Source organism: Lissotriton vulgaris, chromosome 3_1 (genome assembly GCF_964263255.1).
Source record: "Lissotriton vulgaris chromosome 3_1, aLisVul1.2, whole genome shotgun sequence".
Lineage (NCBI taxonomy): Eukaryota > Metazoa > Chordata > Amphibia > Caudata > Salamandridae > Lissotriton > Lissotriton vulgaris.
In genome coordinates this window covers 733431091-733446966 of record NC_141689.1, presented here as the reverse complement: position 1 = coordinate 733446966, position 15876 = coordinate 733431091, and the positions used below count along the sequence as shown (strand labels likewise).

Here is a 15876-nt window from a genome sequence, read left to right as displayed (position 1 = left end):
AGTAATCTGTTTCTTTTGCTTACAATTTCTGTTGTATTTTTTTATTTATTAACATTTACTGGTGAAAAAAACTTTACTCATGATTACACTAATTAGCTCTCAAGTATACTATATTCCCATGGCACTACAGCAATAATCAATACCATTTTATACCATGTAAACTTAACGTTTTTGGGGGTTCATTACACTGGGATCAATATTGTCAAACAGTTTTGCAGGGCTGAATGACAAAGCTAATTTGTTAGATTCTACAGAGGCATTTACCATTTCAGGCTTTCTGATTATAGTAGCACCTGCTTCCTGTATTAACATCCAATTTAAGAAAGCAACCCTTAATGATGAAGCATAAAACACAGTAATTCCTGCGGCATTTATAGACTTTCCTGTTTTCAGTTTCTATTTTTGGTAAATTCTGGTGTTTTTTTTCTTCAGTTTTTTCAATATCTAAAAACACATTTTAGAGCCATTAAAAACAACAGGAAAGTGTTTTTCAGGTGTTTATGGAATGTTTTGCTTTTATTATTGCTTGCTTTCTTCACTGATAGCGCATAGTATATAGACAGTTCACGTATAGTGTATGTGAGGTCCAAATAGATTTTTGCAAATTAAACTTCTTTTAGTACACCATACAATATTTCTTCAGTAAGTCTTTGGTCATGTGCGCTCGCTCTTTCCTTCCCATGTAAACTTCTGTGAAAAGGCCCTCTCAACATTGGCACGTGAGATGGCAGCGCCAAAACAGCCAGTACACAATTTGTTAACTATGGGCACTGACATAGTTTTCTATGCCAGTACTGGTGTACTTGAAGATTGCAATTCTCAGGGCAGGTTCTGCAACATTGACATTGAGCTGGGTGCTTATGCCCTCAGAGTTATAGAAGCAGTCAAAAATGATGCAGCACTTTTGAATCTATGGAGGAAATTCTCCTTTATGGAAGGGATCTAGAAGTTGTACAGCGTACCACCGTGAGGTTTCATTTCTATGCATCATTGCAAGCCATTTCTTGTGCTTGTAAAATAAAAGTTCCTGAATTGCTCTTCAAAATTGCTTTGGTTACCAAGTGGCAGGCACTTTAACATGGGCAGAACAAACTGCTTCACTGATATATGCCGCATATATGGTGAAGCAAGGGAACAAGTTTTCAGGTAATCATCTGGTAGCCCTTAGGGTATTCCTTTTCTCTTTGTTTTTGTCTATTAAAGAATAAGTAAAGAATGAATTACACAATATGATTTATAGGCTCACAAGTCTCCTTCAGGGAACCCTTGGTTTATGAGAGGCAGGAGGTGGGTGATCTTGATGTAGCAGGGTGGGAGAGGAAATCAAGTTAAAAAAGTTTGCGAACCGGTTTGCGCATTCAAAAACCTATTGGGCATGTGCATAGCCTATTTAACTAGTCGCACCATTTTTACAACTCTCCAAATAGGTTTTGCGACTCGCTATTTGGAAGGAGCGTTCCCTTCCAAAGAGCGAGTCTCAAAACCATGTACGAATGTTTTGTGACTGCAATTGCAGTCACAAAACACTCGCAATTACCACCTACTTCAAGTAGGTGGTAATGCATTCGCAAATGGGAAGGGGTCCCTAGGGGACCCCTTCCCTTTGCAAATGCATGAAAAATTATGTTCTAAGGGCAAGCAGTGGTCCCAAGGACCCTTACCTGACCTTAAAAAATTTTACGAAAACGTTTCATTTTTTGAAAAAAAATGCATTCCGTTGTCTTTTAAGGAAAACGGGCTGCATTTGAAAAAAAAAAGCTTTATTTAAATGCAGTCCCAAACATGCTGGTCTGCTGAGTCCAGCAGGCCACCATCCCTGGGAGGGCTTGCATTCCCAATGGGCTCGCAAATTCCGAGAGGCTCATTAATATTAATGGGCCTCGCAATTTGCAACCCCATTGGGATTCGCAAACAGTGTTAAACACGCTGTTGTCCATTTCATTTAGAGCCTTGCATTTGGCGACTTGCAATGTGTAACAAATTGCGAGGCGATAAATGAAATGCTCGTACATCTGGCCCTAACTTTTAAGACTTAAGGCCAGATGTACAACTGTTTTTTGTGGTTGCAGAGGGGTGTCAGACCCCTTTGCGGCCGCACAACATGAGTTGGCCATATATTATTCTTATTTTGCAAGTCACAAATTCTTTGTGACTCGCAAAATAGGTATAGCAAGTCACTATTGGGAAGGGGCATTCCGAGGGCATCCTTTCCTAATAGCGACTCCTCCAGGAATGTGACTCTTTGGTCTCAAAACATTCGCAGTTTATCACCCTTCTCAGAAGGGTGGTAAAGCACTCACAAACAAGAAGGGGTCCCCAGGGGACCCCTTCGTGAAGGCAGGGGAAAATATTTTTTAAGGGCAGGAAGTGGTCTCAGGAACCACTACCTGCCCTTAAAAAATTCAACAAAAACGTTTCGCATTTACGGGCTGCATTTTAAAAAAAACAAGCTTTATTGAAAAGCCGTTATAGAAATGGTGGTCTGCTGACTCCAGCAGGCCATCATCCCTGTGAGGCTGGCCATTCCCAATGGGGAAGCAAATTGCGAGTGGTTCATGAATATTGATGAGCCTCGCATTTTGGGACCACATTGAGAATCGCTAACAGTGTCTCTGAAATTGTTGTACATTGGATTTAGCACCTCAAAATGTGCCACTCACAATTTGTCGCAAATTGCAAGACGCTAGATCCAATGGTCGTACATCTGGCTCTAAAGGAGGACATTTTGATTAGGTAAGAAAAAACCTTTTTTATTACATAAGCATGTTGTAGTGGAAAGTACATGGGATAAGGTGCAAAAAGAAGAGGGATAGGTTTTTGGAGTACATATTTTATAAGAGAGAAGTTATCATATGCCTCAAAGAAACACACCTGAAATGTAAGCTAATTGGAGAAAGATTTGGGAGCCTCATTATAAAAGTTCTGTCCAAAACTCTCTTATACCATAGATGCTCATCAGTAGGTGAAGACATTTCACTGCTGTGGTCCCAGGAAGACTCTGCAGGATGGTAGGTTACTGCATTTAGTTCCTTCTATGGACCACATGTAGATGACCCACAATGCATTCCACAACGCAAGCTGACTACAGCTCAGTTCCCTTCTCAGGAGACTTTAAAATGATCTGCTACGAGGGGCGTGGCTTGCACGCCGAGGTGGAATGGCGGACCCAGCGTGAGCTCCTCTTCATTGCGGCACTCGGAATTGTCTTCAGAGCCTCTTTTCCCGTCACTTCACAACCGCAGTGACGAGCATCACTTGCTAAGCATGCGGTGAGTCTGTAGACTGCATTTCGCATACCTTTGTGCCCCAATTATCAACGCTGCAGCTCGCAGTAATTTTTCTCTCATCAGGGACGCGGGTGGCCGCCATTTTAGGTTGCCACGCCCGCGTCTCTATCTCAGCCTGTGACTTTTGCCGCCTTTCTTAAGAAGTTTCCTAACATTACAGCAATCCTGTTTGGAGTGAGCCATTTGACATAAGAGTCTTGGGAGAGTCCATTATACAGGAATGTAGCTTTTTCAACATGTGTTTCCACATGCTCTGACAGAGAGTCATACTTCATCAGAGAGGCACTCATTTGTAAACTCAACACTAATCGACCTCCTCTGTAATATACAATCTACGGAGTGGTGAAACCATCTTGCAGGTCATGCTGTGTGTTTGAAGTACGCATTGTGCCTAATTTTGAACCCTCTTCAAGCCTCTTTCAGTTTGCAGCAATATTTTAGATGTGGGTGGCCACCATTTTTGGTCGCTGAGCTCGTGTCTCTTCATTCTGATATGCTGCTTCTCCTACAACAATGTCACAATGTCTTTAATTACTTCATATATTTTCTACAGTTTTGTGGCTGGGATGAAGGATTCACCTTTATGCTTCCAGTAACCAATTGACTCCTTCACAAATGTTAATCTATCCTCTTTTGTGCACGATTTTCCTCATACACTTGTTAATATGATGTGGATATGTAGCACCCTCTTTAACTAACAGTGTTTTTCTGAGGAACTCTACTTAAAAGTTTAATTAATATTTGTGAATTTTGAAGGTTTCCTTTACTCTTGTCTTCACTCCAGTTGCATTTTGATAGGAACTCTACCATTTCCTAAATTTTCTATGTCACTTATTGTGAATACTTCAATTTTACCCCAGTCTTTTGGTGAGTTCTTTACACGCTACAATGGCTAAAGATATCCACTCTGCTAGGTCCTCCGTATCTGGTGCAAGACCAAAGAGACATAAAAATGACCCACCTTTCCCCACTCATTCATCTCAGAATACGGTTTTGGACTCTATTTTAGATGAAGTCCATGGTCTTCAACCTTTTATGTCTGCCACAAATGAAAAGCTAAAACAAATTTAGGAGAGATGGATTGTTATGGAAGGCAGGTATTAGAACTGTAACAAAGTGTTAGCGTCCTACAGGATGTATCTACCAAGATTCCACTACTAGAACAAGAAATTCATAAACTAAAAATTCACACAGAAGACCTTGAAAATCGAAATCGTAGAAATAACTTATGCCCAAATGGTCTTCTGGAAAACATTGAAGGCTCGAATATGGTATTGTTTCTACAGAAATTCCTTCCAGAGCTCTTGGATCTTCAACCTTCAACTACTCCCCTTAACATACAAAGAGCACATCGTTTGGGACGTTAAAACCCTAATGCTACAAAACTACGTAGCTTCATAATGCTTTTTCTGGAGTTTACTGAGCTAATGCATATTTTGAAGGCTGTAAGACTTAAACTTTGTCTTATTTGGTCTGGCCATAATATCTTCATTCCTCAGGATATCTCCAATGCAACTAATGCAAGTCGCAAAGAATTCCTCTCTTTGCATCCTCATTTTAGACATCTTAATATTCAATATGGAATCCTACATCCACGTGTCTGCAAGATTACTCATGATGGTCGTTCACATTCTTTGGATGATCTGGAAAAACTTAAACTTAATCTTCACAACCTCTCATCCAATGGAATGGATACCAATACCTGACTTTTCTAATTTTTCAGGATTGCCACTTTAAATTCATTTTACATGTTTATTCAATTTTCTCAGAGTATGAATTTTTTCTTATATTCATTTGGTTTTCTTTCTCTCCCCTCCTTTATTCTTGTTTCTGAGGTCCATACCATCTTGCGTCACTATGCTCCTCCTTCTTCGATTTCTTTTCTTCTTACATATCTGGTTATTATGCCTTGATATGTTTGCTTGCTTCTTTCTTCTGTTTCTTTTCTTTTCCTTCTTTCCTCTTTTTCTCTGTTTTCCTTGTTGTGTCCCGATTCTAATTTTGTCCTTTGATACTTGTTGTTCTTCGATACTACGTCACAGTATATCTCACTCCTTTTCCTATTTTTTAATAAGTACTGTACCTTTACTGATATGTCTACCCTCTTTCATATTGAAAAATGTCTTTTCATTTTCTCTTCTGTTCATTTTACAGTTTTGTGTCCCTATTTCCTCATGTACTCCATTGTCATGGTTAATGTGGTCTTGTGGAATGTTCGTGGTCTTGGTCACCCTGTCATGCGTCAAAAGGTACTGTCTCATTTAGCTAAAGTTAATGCCCAGTTTGCTATCTTACAGGAAACCTATTGTAACAACAAGGAATCTCTTAAACTCAAACGTCATTGAGTCAATCAAATTGTTTTTTCTCCTGCTATTGATTGTCATGGTGGTGTTGCTATATTATTTCATAAGTCTACTAATGCACATATTTTGTCATCAGATTGTGATACCTCAGGTCGTTGGGTAATGGTGGATGTTATTATTAATAAAAAACAAATCACCTTCTTTAATATTTATGGCCCTGTAAAACCTGATCCAGAATTTTGGCAATCTATAAAATTTAAACTGTTATCAATTTCTAATTCAAACATTGTGGTTGGTGGTGATTTTAATAACTGGTTGGACCCGTTTTCAGACAGTTTCTCTAAATGTAAATTTAAACCAGATAAATCCCACAAATCATTTCAATCAGCCATTGCCTCTTGTCCTCTATTTGATACACAGAAGACTTATAATCCAGATACCACAGATTTACTTTCTATTCTCCTCATACTAGATCTCGTATTGATTATATTTTAATTTCCAAATCACTGTTACCTTGTCTTCTAAAATCTGAAATTGGGTCTATTTTTATTTCTGACCATGCTCCTGTTTCAACCTCAATTGATTTAGCCATCACCACGTGTAGACAGGGTCGGTGGCGTTTCAATAATTCTCTCTTAACAGATCGTACATTTCTGTCAGAAGCCACAGCCTTTACTGACCGTAATAAATCAATAGATACATCAGTACACAATAATTGGGATGCTTTTAAAGCTTCCTTTAGAGCTTTTACTATTGCGTACTCTGCAAAGAATAAAAAACGAATAATTGATAAATATTAAGAAACATTAAATCATTTCAAGACATTAGAACAAACCTACTACTCTTCCAAATCCCCGTTGTCTCTGCAAGACTTGATTAAAGCTAAATCCACCCTGAATAAAATAGTCTCTACAGACGCTTGTAACATTCTCCTCAAGATTAAATCGAAATTTCATGGAGGCCAAAACAAGGCAGGGAATATGTTAGCAAATTATTTAAAAATCAAATCAGAACGTAAAGTTATCGGCCCTATTCACTCAGAAACAACCAATGCACTCCTCTCATCGGATTCTCAGATTATGAATACATTCCGATCATATTACAATCTTTTATATACGGAAACTACTAAACCATCTCAGGAAGATTTTACCTCTTTTTTCCGAGATATTCCCAAACCTAACACCGCCCCAGATCTTTTTAATCAGCTTGAAGAGGATATTTCTCTTCAAGAATTGTCTAATGCTCTTAAATCCTTACGAAAAGCGAAGGCTCCTGGCCCTGATGGATTTTCAGTTGAATTATTTCTATTTTTTTCCTCTTTTTTGCCCCTAAATTATTAGAACTTTTTAAATTCTTTCATATCCAATTCTAAGGGCTGTGGCTCTTTTTTGGAAGCACTCATTATTGTAATCCCAAAACCAGACAAAGATCCCTCCTTTTGCAAAACTTTTTGTCCTATATCAATAATCAATTATGATTGTAAAATGTTTGCAAGAATCTTAGCATCTCGTCAGGAGAAAATGATTCCCATGATTATTAGATCAAGCTGGTTTTGTTAAAGGGCGCCTAGCTTCTGATAATGCTAGAATGGTTTCCAATATTCTGGCTCTTAGTAACAAATATCCCTCTCCACTAGCTGCATTATCCTTAGACACAGAGAAAGTCTTCAGTCGTGCTAACTGGGATTTCATGATTCACACATTAAATTGGTTTGGTTTTGGCCCAAAGTTTATTTCATATGTTAAATTGTTGTATGCAAATTCAAAAGCTTGCCTTTTTCTTAATGGTATTTTTTCCCCATACTTTAACCTTCAAAGAGGTACTCGTCAGGGTTGTCCTCTTTCACCATTACTATTTTTGTTATGCTTAGAACCTTTTTTGGAAAGTATTAGAAGTAATCCTCTCATAACTGGTTTTAAAATGAAATCCCATCAAATTAAACTATCTGCCTACCCTGATGATGTCCTGATTTATATGTCTAATCCTCTGAGTCTTCCTTGCCCCCCTTTCTACAAGAGATTTCTGCTTTCTCCAATATTTCAGGTTATACATTAAATTACTCTAAGACCGAGATTCTTCCCTTTAACCCTTCGTGATACAAACATATGTTTGACTCGACCAATTTTGCTTGGTGTCCTAAAAATTTTTCATATCTTGGTACTTGGTTGTCATCTAACATCAGTGATACATTACTCCATAATTTCACTGCCTTAAAACTTAAAATTACAAGTTTATTAACTCTTTGGTCATCTTTATTTTTATCATGGTGGGGCAGACTTGATGTTGCCATTTAAAATCCCTAAATATTAATTTTTTCAGATTAATTTGTTATGTATTAAATTTCTTTGGAATAATAAGCATGCATGTATTGCTCTATCCAAATTGATTCGTCCCAAATGATTGGGGGGTGTAAGATTTCCTGATTTCCAACTGTATCATACTGCATACTGCTTTTCGACTTTGTCAACTTTTTTAGATTATCAAGATTTACCTTAACCTTCATGGATTAAAGTTGAATGTTCATGACTAAATGATTTTTCTGTACAAGATATAGCATACATGGCTAACTGTACTTTTATTTCTAGATACCTAATTCTGAAACATTCTCAATACCTGTTGCATAATCTTTTCATTAAAACATTTGACAATTATCAATCTTTTTTAGACTCCTTATTATTGTTTAATAAATACATTAAATTTCGACACAAATCATTCTATTACAAACAATGGAAAGAAAAGGGTATTTTTATGTCCATCAAATGATTGTTAATAATATGGTTCTAACCTTCACTCAACTACAAGAGACCTTTCACCTACCTGATTACTGTATCCAACAATATAACACTTTAACTTCCATCTTACAAGAATGTATACAGAGTTTTCTTACTCACCCAATTCCTACTTCCTTAATACCTGATACCCCCTTACATCAAATCCCTTAGGATACTATACCTAGCGCTTCCTTTATATACAAAATTGTATCTACGCCGATTAGCGGTACAAAAGGGGGTGGTGATGGACGGAGCATCTGAATCAATCAAACACTCACACCCAGTCAAAAGATCTGGGTTTAATCCATCACCGTTCTTTAGCCCACTCTGCCACCCCAGTTCAGACATGGCTATATGCAAATCAGTCTGACCCTGTGCCTCATGGGAACAGTCCAGCCCGAACTGCCAAGCCATGTCTTCCCTGGACCGGAAACAAGCTTCCGAGGGCCGGTTTCTGGCATTTCAGCCGTCTTCAGCCCGGCTTGCTTGACTCCAGTGGCACAGTGAGCAAGGGACTCACGTCTGAGCATACCCTGCCACACTTGTGGCGGCCAAAAGCGGTACAAAAGGGGGTGGTGATGGACGGAGCATCTGAATCAATCAAACACTCACACCCAGTCAAAAGATCTGGGTTTAATCCATCACCGATTAGCGCACGTAGCAAATCAAGTGTTGAACTTGAATGGGAACAAGATTTATCACAGACATTAACTGTTTCTCAGTGGGATAAGTTTTGGCAAAAACTTTTCAAGACATCTAAAGCTGAAATATCACGCAATCTTTATATTTTATTTATTATAGAGTTCTTATTACTCCCATTCTGCTACATAAATTCAATCGCTCTGTCTCATCATCTTGTTGGTCATGTCTTAATGATAAAGGCTCTTTACTGCACTTATTGTTTTATTGTCCTAAAGTGCATGTTTTTGAAAAGAAATATGGTCAAAATGTATCTTGATTTTTTCATGCCAGGTTCCATTTAATGTGCACAATATTTTTCGAGGTACTATGTCACCAGATTTTGATCAAATTACTTCTAAATCTATTTTATTTGATCTATTTCTTACTGTTGCATTTACAGTTATATTAACCTGTTGGAAAGACAACTCTAAATTATGTTTCTTACTCTGGTGGAATTTAATTTGTGATGAACATAGAATTGCTTCTGTTTCTCAGTCTTCACTCCATCTACAGATTAAATTTGATTTATTGCGGTTACCTTTCACTACTTTTCAATCATAATCATCTTAACTCTTACTGTTTTCTATTTTACATCTCATGTTACTTCCTTCTCCTTCTTCTTCTTTCTTCTTCTTCTTCTCTTCTTTCTCTCTATTTGTTTTCTTTCATTGTGTTCCTCTCTCTCTTCCTCTTCTTTAAAAATTACCTTTCTTTTATCTTAATATTTTCTTTACTCTAATATTCACACAGGTTATATTTTTTATACAAGCAAACTGTGTTGTATATATTTTTCTTATATATTCCTGTTATTTCATGGGTACTGTTAAGGGAATTTAATATGAGTTATAAAGTATACTCTGCTAATTTAATGTTTGTCTAGATGGAGGAGGGGTAGTCTTTTACCACGATATCAATAGGAGATCCAATAGCTTCACTGCCTCAAGTAAAAATCAGGGTAAATTAATATTGGGGTTCAAACAATTATTGAGGTTCAGCTTCCACACACCTGTGATAGCTCTATTTCAATGTAAAGGATTAAAGAGAAAGGTAGCATTGGTTGCTGATGCTATTGCAGTTTTACATGAACTCCAAAGATAAGCATTTCCAGGGTAGAAGAAATAGTACCAAATGACTCCAAGATTTTGGGCTAGAAGGAGAATAACAAAATCAAACACAATGCTATGGAACACTAGTTATACTGGACCTATTGTATGAAAGAAATAAGATATTTAGAGATGGCTATGGTATCTAAATTGGGAGAGCTGACTTAAATAAACTAAAAATGGATTACAGTAGAAGTGAAAGATTTACAAAAAAGGTTGAAGGACAAACCGCACATCTTCAGTAGGAAGATATAGTCCAATAAACATGTCCATCCTTCCAAAACACCTCTTTATTTGGGGTAATAAAAGTCATCTGATCACATGGAGGATGTTAACCCGCTCATCAAAGAAAGATGAAACGCTCTGTTGAACTTTCAGCTATAATGTTGGGCTTTTCTGATCAAACTATTTAGTATTAAATCTTTTTATTGATGTTATTTGAGCACAGAAAACCAGACATCGAGCGCCTACAACCCAGTGGGCCGGCTCAGCAGGGCAATACTGTACATGCACACCAGAGACTGTGATTAGGAACCAAGCGTTAAACACAGCAAGCCGCCTACAACCCCGAGGGTCCGACCGCGTCATAAAATCTCGTAGTGACCCAAAGGGGCAGACGGCCGAGTGACCCGACCTTAGTGGGTGAAGGCTGCAAAAACAGATAACTTGAAGAAAAAGAAAACCCACCCCGCCCCAGCCATACCCCATCCCCATGTCCCCTCCCTCCCCCTCCCCCCACCCCGGTTCCAGGTCCAAACTTCTCTCTCTCGCAGGGCAACCCTCCTTCGACTTCAGCAGGCCTCTGTTTGGGACAAACGGAATATGCGCAAATACCTAGGACATGTGACCTCCTTGAATTCTGTGGCTAAAAGAGACCGAAATGGTTGCCACAATTCCGCGTATTTCGCGCCCTCCCCTGCTTTGATTAAGGATAGTTTCTCCATACCCAGTACCGCCCACAAACTAGACAGCCATCCCTGGATTGAAGGAATATGGGTGGTGGGCCAGAAGGGCAGTATGTTTTGTAGTGCAGATCCAATAGCGATGGCAATCAGTCTGCCCCTGCGCGATCGTAAAGGGTATGTGATGGGATTCGGAAGGTCTAGGAGGACATAGGAAGGAAACCTTGGGAGTTCAGTGTCAAAGTGGGCATCAATCTCATCTAAGACAGACTTCCAATAACCCCGGATGTGTGCATAGTCCCAGAGTAGATGTGTTAGGGACCCTATTTCCCCGCAGCTGCGCCAGCATGTTGCCTCCCTACTATGGTCCATCTCATGTAATCTCTCTGGGGTGTAGTACCAATATGTCACTATCTTGGTGAGTGTGTCAGTCAAGCCCATGTGATAGGCTGAGTGCCGCGCAGTTAATGAACTGGTTGAATGAGATTAAGGTTGAGGCTGTGGTCAGCCGCTAAACCCTGTTTCAAAGTCAAGTGAAGGAGGGAACAATGATTATGAAAAAGGCATGCTGGTGCTGCAAGCTATTAAAAAGAAAAAATATGGAAATGTGGAGAGAGCTTGTTAGAGCTTCATGGAACACATTTATGGTAAATATCTCTTGATTGTATGAACAATATAGTTTGTTTAGCTGCACTAAGCAGACACCATTAGTTTGCAATTTCGGGCTTTATTGGTCTCGTAGGAGGCTTTCCAGGATTAATCTAGAATGTCCAGTTGGCTGGCCCAATGCAGATGACATTCCTATGTTCTCCAACTGCTCTTCTCTTATACCATTCTTGGCAGATGTGAAGACCACAATTTATATTATTTTCAAGAAGGAAATTATGGTTTGGTGCTACTTAAAACATTCTAAGTACACTGGAGGATAATGTGGCAATAAACAAAAACAGAGTGATTTATTTTTTTACCTTTTCTACAAGCCAGAAAATGTATCTGTAAACATTGGAAGGGAAGATAGGTGGTAGTAGCATATGAATGGTTGGCAGAAATCCAGAGGGAACCATATTTGAAAATTACTTCAAATGAATAGGGATGTCTGGGAAGGTATTATGAGTTTGTCAACTTTGAAAAGCTTGCCAAGTAGACGCAGAACACATTGGGTCAAATGATTCAGATTAGAGTATTTATGCCCATGACTGGTCAGACTGGTTAAGGGTACAAAAAGCCTATTTCTTATCATAGCTGCAGAACTGATATTTACTTTCTCTGACGTATATAAGAGGGAAAAAAACAGCTCTGATGGTGAGACTAATAGAACTATTTTTAGAGTTTTCTCTATAAAAGTCATATACGTTGTCATGACTATGGGCATATGAAAGACATATACTTGTTTAAGTGTTTGTAGATATTGTTGCCAGTACTAAAGAGTTACTTATACCTACTGAGACAAGTGTACTTGAGGCTAAGTGACATAGCCTCTTACAGCGTGAATGCAATTAGTTATCTTAAAATAAAAGTATTAAATGACTGCAAACTCAGTCTTGATAATTGCTCCATTATACCAGAACGTGTTATTTAAATCCAGGTTGGCTATTTCACAAGTGGCTACCCTCACAATGATATAATGATTAAAATATAATAGGGCATGTTCAGATATGAGCCCAACTTGAGGTCACTGTTTGAAAACAGTTCCTCATTTTAAGGTTTTCTGCTCTGGGTCCATTTATGCGGTTATGTGCCACTTAAGGTTTGCTGCATTACATATAAATGTATAACAGCGCGATACTATTGACAAAGTTTAGTCTGGGTACATCTATAATATAACGATAAATAATAGTTCACTTTCAGCTATTTCATTTTTTCATTTTGTCCCCTAAACCCAGTGCATGTTTTAAGAATAGACATACAACTCAAAGTTTCTTAAGTCCAACAAATGCAAATTTAGTTAAAAAAAAATTGAAGACACATAATCATGAGAATAGGCTGGGCCAAAGCATAAAGTGATGTTCAATGTGAAAGGTGCAATATTCAGTGAGTGCAAGCACGCATTTAGGGGCTTATTACGATTTCGGTCGGAGTTTCCTCTGACCGACACCGTGGCGAAACAGGCCCGACCAATCGCCGGTGGGCAGTCCTAACCGCCTAATTATGATGCCACCGCACCATTCTCCCATTTCTCTATGGGTGCTTGTGCTACAGCCAATCTCCCATAAAGAAATGGGAGATTGTGTTAATTCCTGCACCTCAAGGTGCCTGCCACAAGGTGCAGGGATCAACTGGGGACCCCATAGGCCCCCCCTGGCCCCCAACACTGTCCATATGGATTACGGGCCGATCCTGACTGGCAGACAGACTCCTGCAGCCCATCGTAAGCCAGCTGGAATGACCGGCGGGGTTTCTATTCTGACCAGCTGTATTGTAATTTACTGGTAGGAATTGAAACCGACGATCTCAACCGTAAATCCTCTGACCTAAGGTCCGAGGCTTTACGTCCAAGATTGCAATAGGCCTCTTAGAGTTAACCAAGGCATGCAACAGAAGAAAAGCCAAATTTGCCCCTACTTAGGCAAGAATTGGTAATGGTTTATCACAGGGTAAGAGTGGATACAAATGTATTATGGCACAGTAAAGCGAACAATGTGATCCCAAATATAAAAATAAATCACTAGCACAATCATTAGCCTTTTGACCCTGCCATGTTATATTACTTACCATCGTTAAGATTTATTGGTCATTTAAAATAACGTCTATGGATACTGTAGAGAAGGAGGGAACAGGGCCACCAACAGAAGGAACAAGCTTATGTAGTAAAAGAGCTGTGTCTCCTATAAAAATAAAAATGTTTCTAAATATGCAAAAATAGCCGTGTTCTGCTCATCTCTTCCACTTTCTGCACCTCTATTGCCTCTTTCTGCACCTCACTTGCTTCTTTCTGTACCTCACTTGCCTCTTTCTGTACCACTGTTGCCTCTTTGTGCACCTCTCTTACCTCTGTCTGCACCCCTCTTGCCTCTTTTTGCACCTCTATTGGTTCTTTCTGCACTGCTTTTGCTTCTTTCTGGACTGCTCTAGCTTCTTTCTGTACCGCTCTTGCAATTTTCTTTATACCTCTTACCTCTTTCTGAAGCCCTGTTCCCACTTTCTGCTCCCTTCTGGACTGTTTCGGCACCTCTCATGCCTCTTTTGGCACCTCTGTTGCTTCTTTCTGCACTTCTCTGGCCTGTTTCTGCACCCCTCTTGCCTCTTTCAGCACCTCTGTTGCTTTTTTATGCACTTCTTTTGCTTCTTTCAGCACTTCTGTAGCTTTTTTCTGTATCCCTCTTGCCTCTTTCTGTACATCGTTTGCCTCTTTTTGCACCTCTCCTGCCTCTTTGTGCACCTCTCTTGCCTCTCTCTGCACTTTTCTTGCCTCTTTCTGCACCTCTTTTGCTACTTTATGCAGTTTTCTTGCCTCTTTCTGCACCTCTGTTGCTTCTTTCTGCACTTCTCTAGCTTTTTTCTGTACCCCTCTTGCCTCTTTCTGTACATCTTTTGCCTCTTTTTGCACCTCTCCTGCCTCTTTCTGCACCTCTCTTGCCTCTCTCTGCAGTTCTCTTGCCTCTTTCTGCACCTCTTTTTCCTCTTTCTGCACCCAAGTTCCCTCTTCCTGCACCTTGCATGCCTGTTTCTGCACCTCTCTTGCCTCTTTTTGCACCTCTCTTCCTTCTTTCTGCACCCCTCCTGCCTCTTTCTGTACCCCTCTTGCCTCTTTGTGCACTTCTCCTACCTCTGCCTGCACCCCTCTTGCCCCGTTTTGCACCTCTATTGGTTCTTTCTGCACTGCTTTTGCTTCTTTCTGGACCACTTTAGCACATTTCTGTCTCCCTCTTGCCTTTTTCTGCACCACTCCTCCCTATTTCTCCACCTTTCTTGCTTCTTTCTGCATTTCTCTTGCTTCATTCTGCACTGCTCTAGCTTCTTTTTGTACCTCTCGCAATTTTCTTTATACCTCTTACCTCTTTCTTAGGCCCTGTTCCCACTTTCTGCACCTTTCTTGACTGTGTTGGCACCTCTCATGCCTCTTTTGGCACCTCTGTTGCTTCTTTCTGCACTTCACTTGCTTCTTACTGCACTTCTCTAGCTTTTTTCTGTTCCCCTCTTGCCTCTTTCTGTACATCTTTTGCCTCTTTTTGCACCTCTCCTGCCTCTCTCTGCAGTTCTCTTGCCTCTTTATGCTCCTCTTTTGCTTCTTTATGCAGTTTTCTTGCCTCTTTCTGTACCCCTCTTGCCTCTTTCTGCACCTCTGTTGGTTCTTTCTGCACTGCTCTTGCTTCTTTCTGCACCTCTCTTGATTCTTTCTGCACTTCTCTTGCTTCTTTCTATACCTCTCTTGCTTCTATCTGCACCTCACTTGCCCCTTTCTGCACATACGGGGCTTATTTTAAACTGACCTCAGGCTCAGAAGGTGCACACATGCAAGTGCAGAAAAGGTTTGCTGGCCTCTAAACTGCCATGCCCTATTATATGCTAGGGCCATAGAGGTAGTTTTAATCACTCTACCATATTATGTACTGAGGCCTTACAGGGGAGGTCGTGCCAATCACAGGGGTACCCCAACCCATAGTGTACCATAGTGTATGTAGGTGTTTTTACTGTATTCTAATTGTCTCTTAGCATAGCACTGGCTCCGGGTGTGGTTAGGCAGAGCCCATGGTCAGTCAGAGTTAGTTACCACCAGTACCAGTCAGCAAAAAAATTGGTGGGTGTCCAGGGCACATGATGACTTTGCAAAAGGGCATCTTTCTGCACCTCTATTGGTTCTTTCTACACATCTCTTGCTTCTTTCTGCA

General features: G+C 39.7%; 1 protein-coding gene across 1 annotated transcript in view; it reads right to left on the bottom strand.

Annotated features, from left to right (window-relative positions):
• The window catches only part of LVRN (laeverin), a 648183-nt gene that overhangs the window by 402997 nt on the left and 229310 nt on the right, over positions 1 to 15876 (bottom strand). The window lies entirely within an intron of this gene.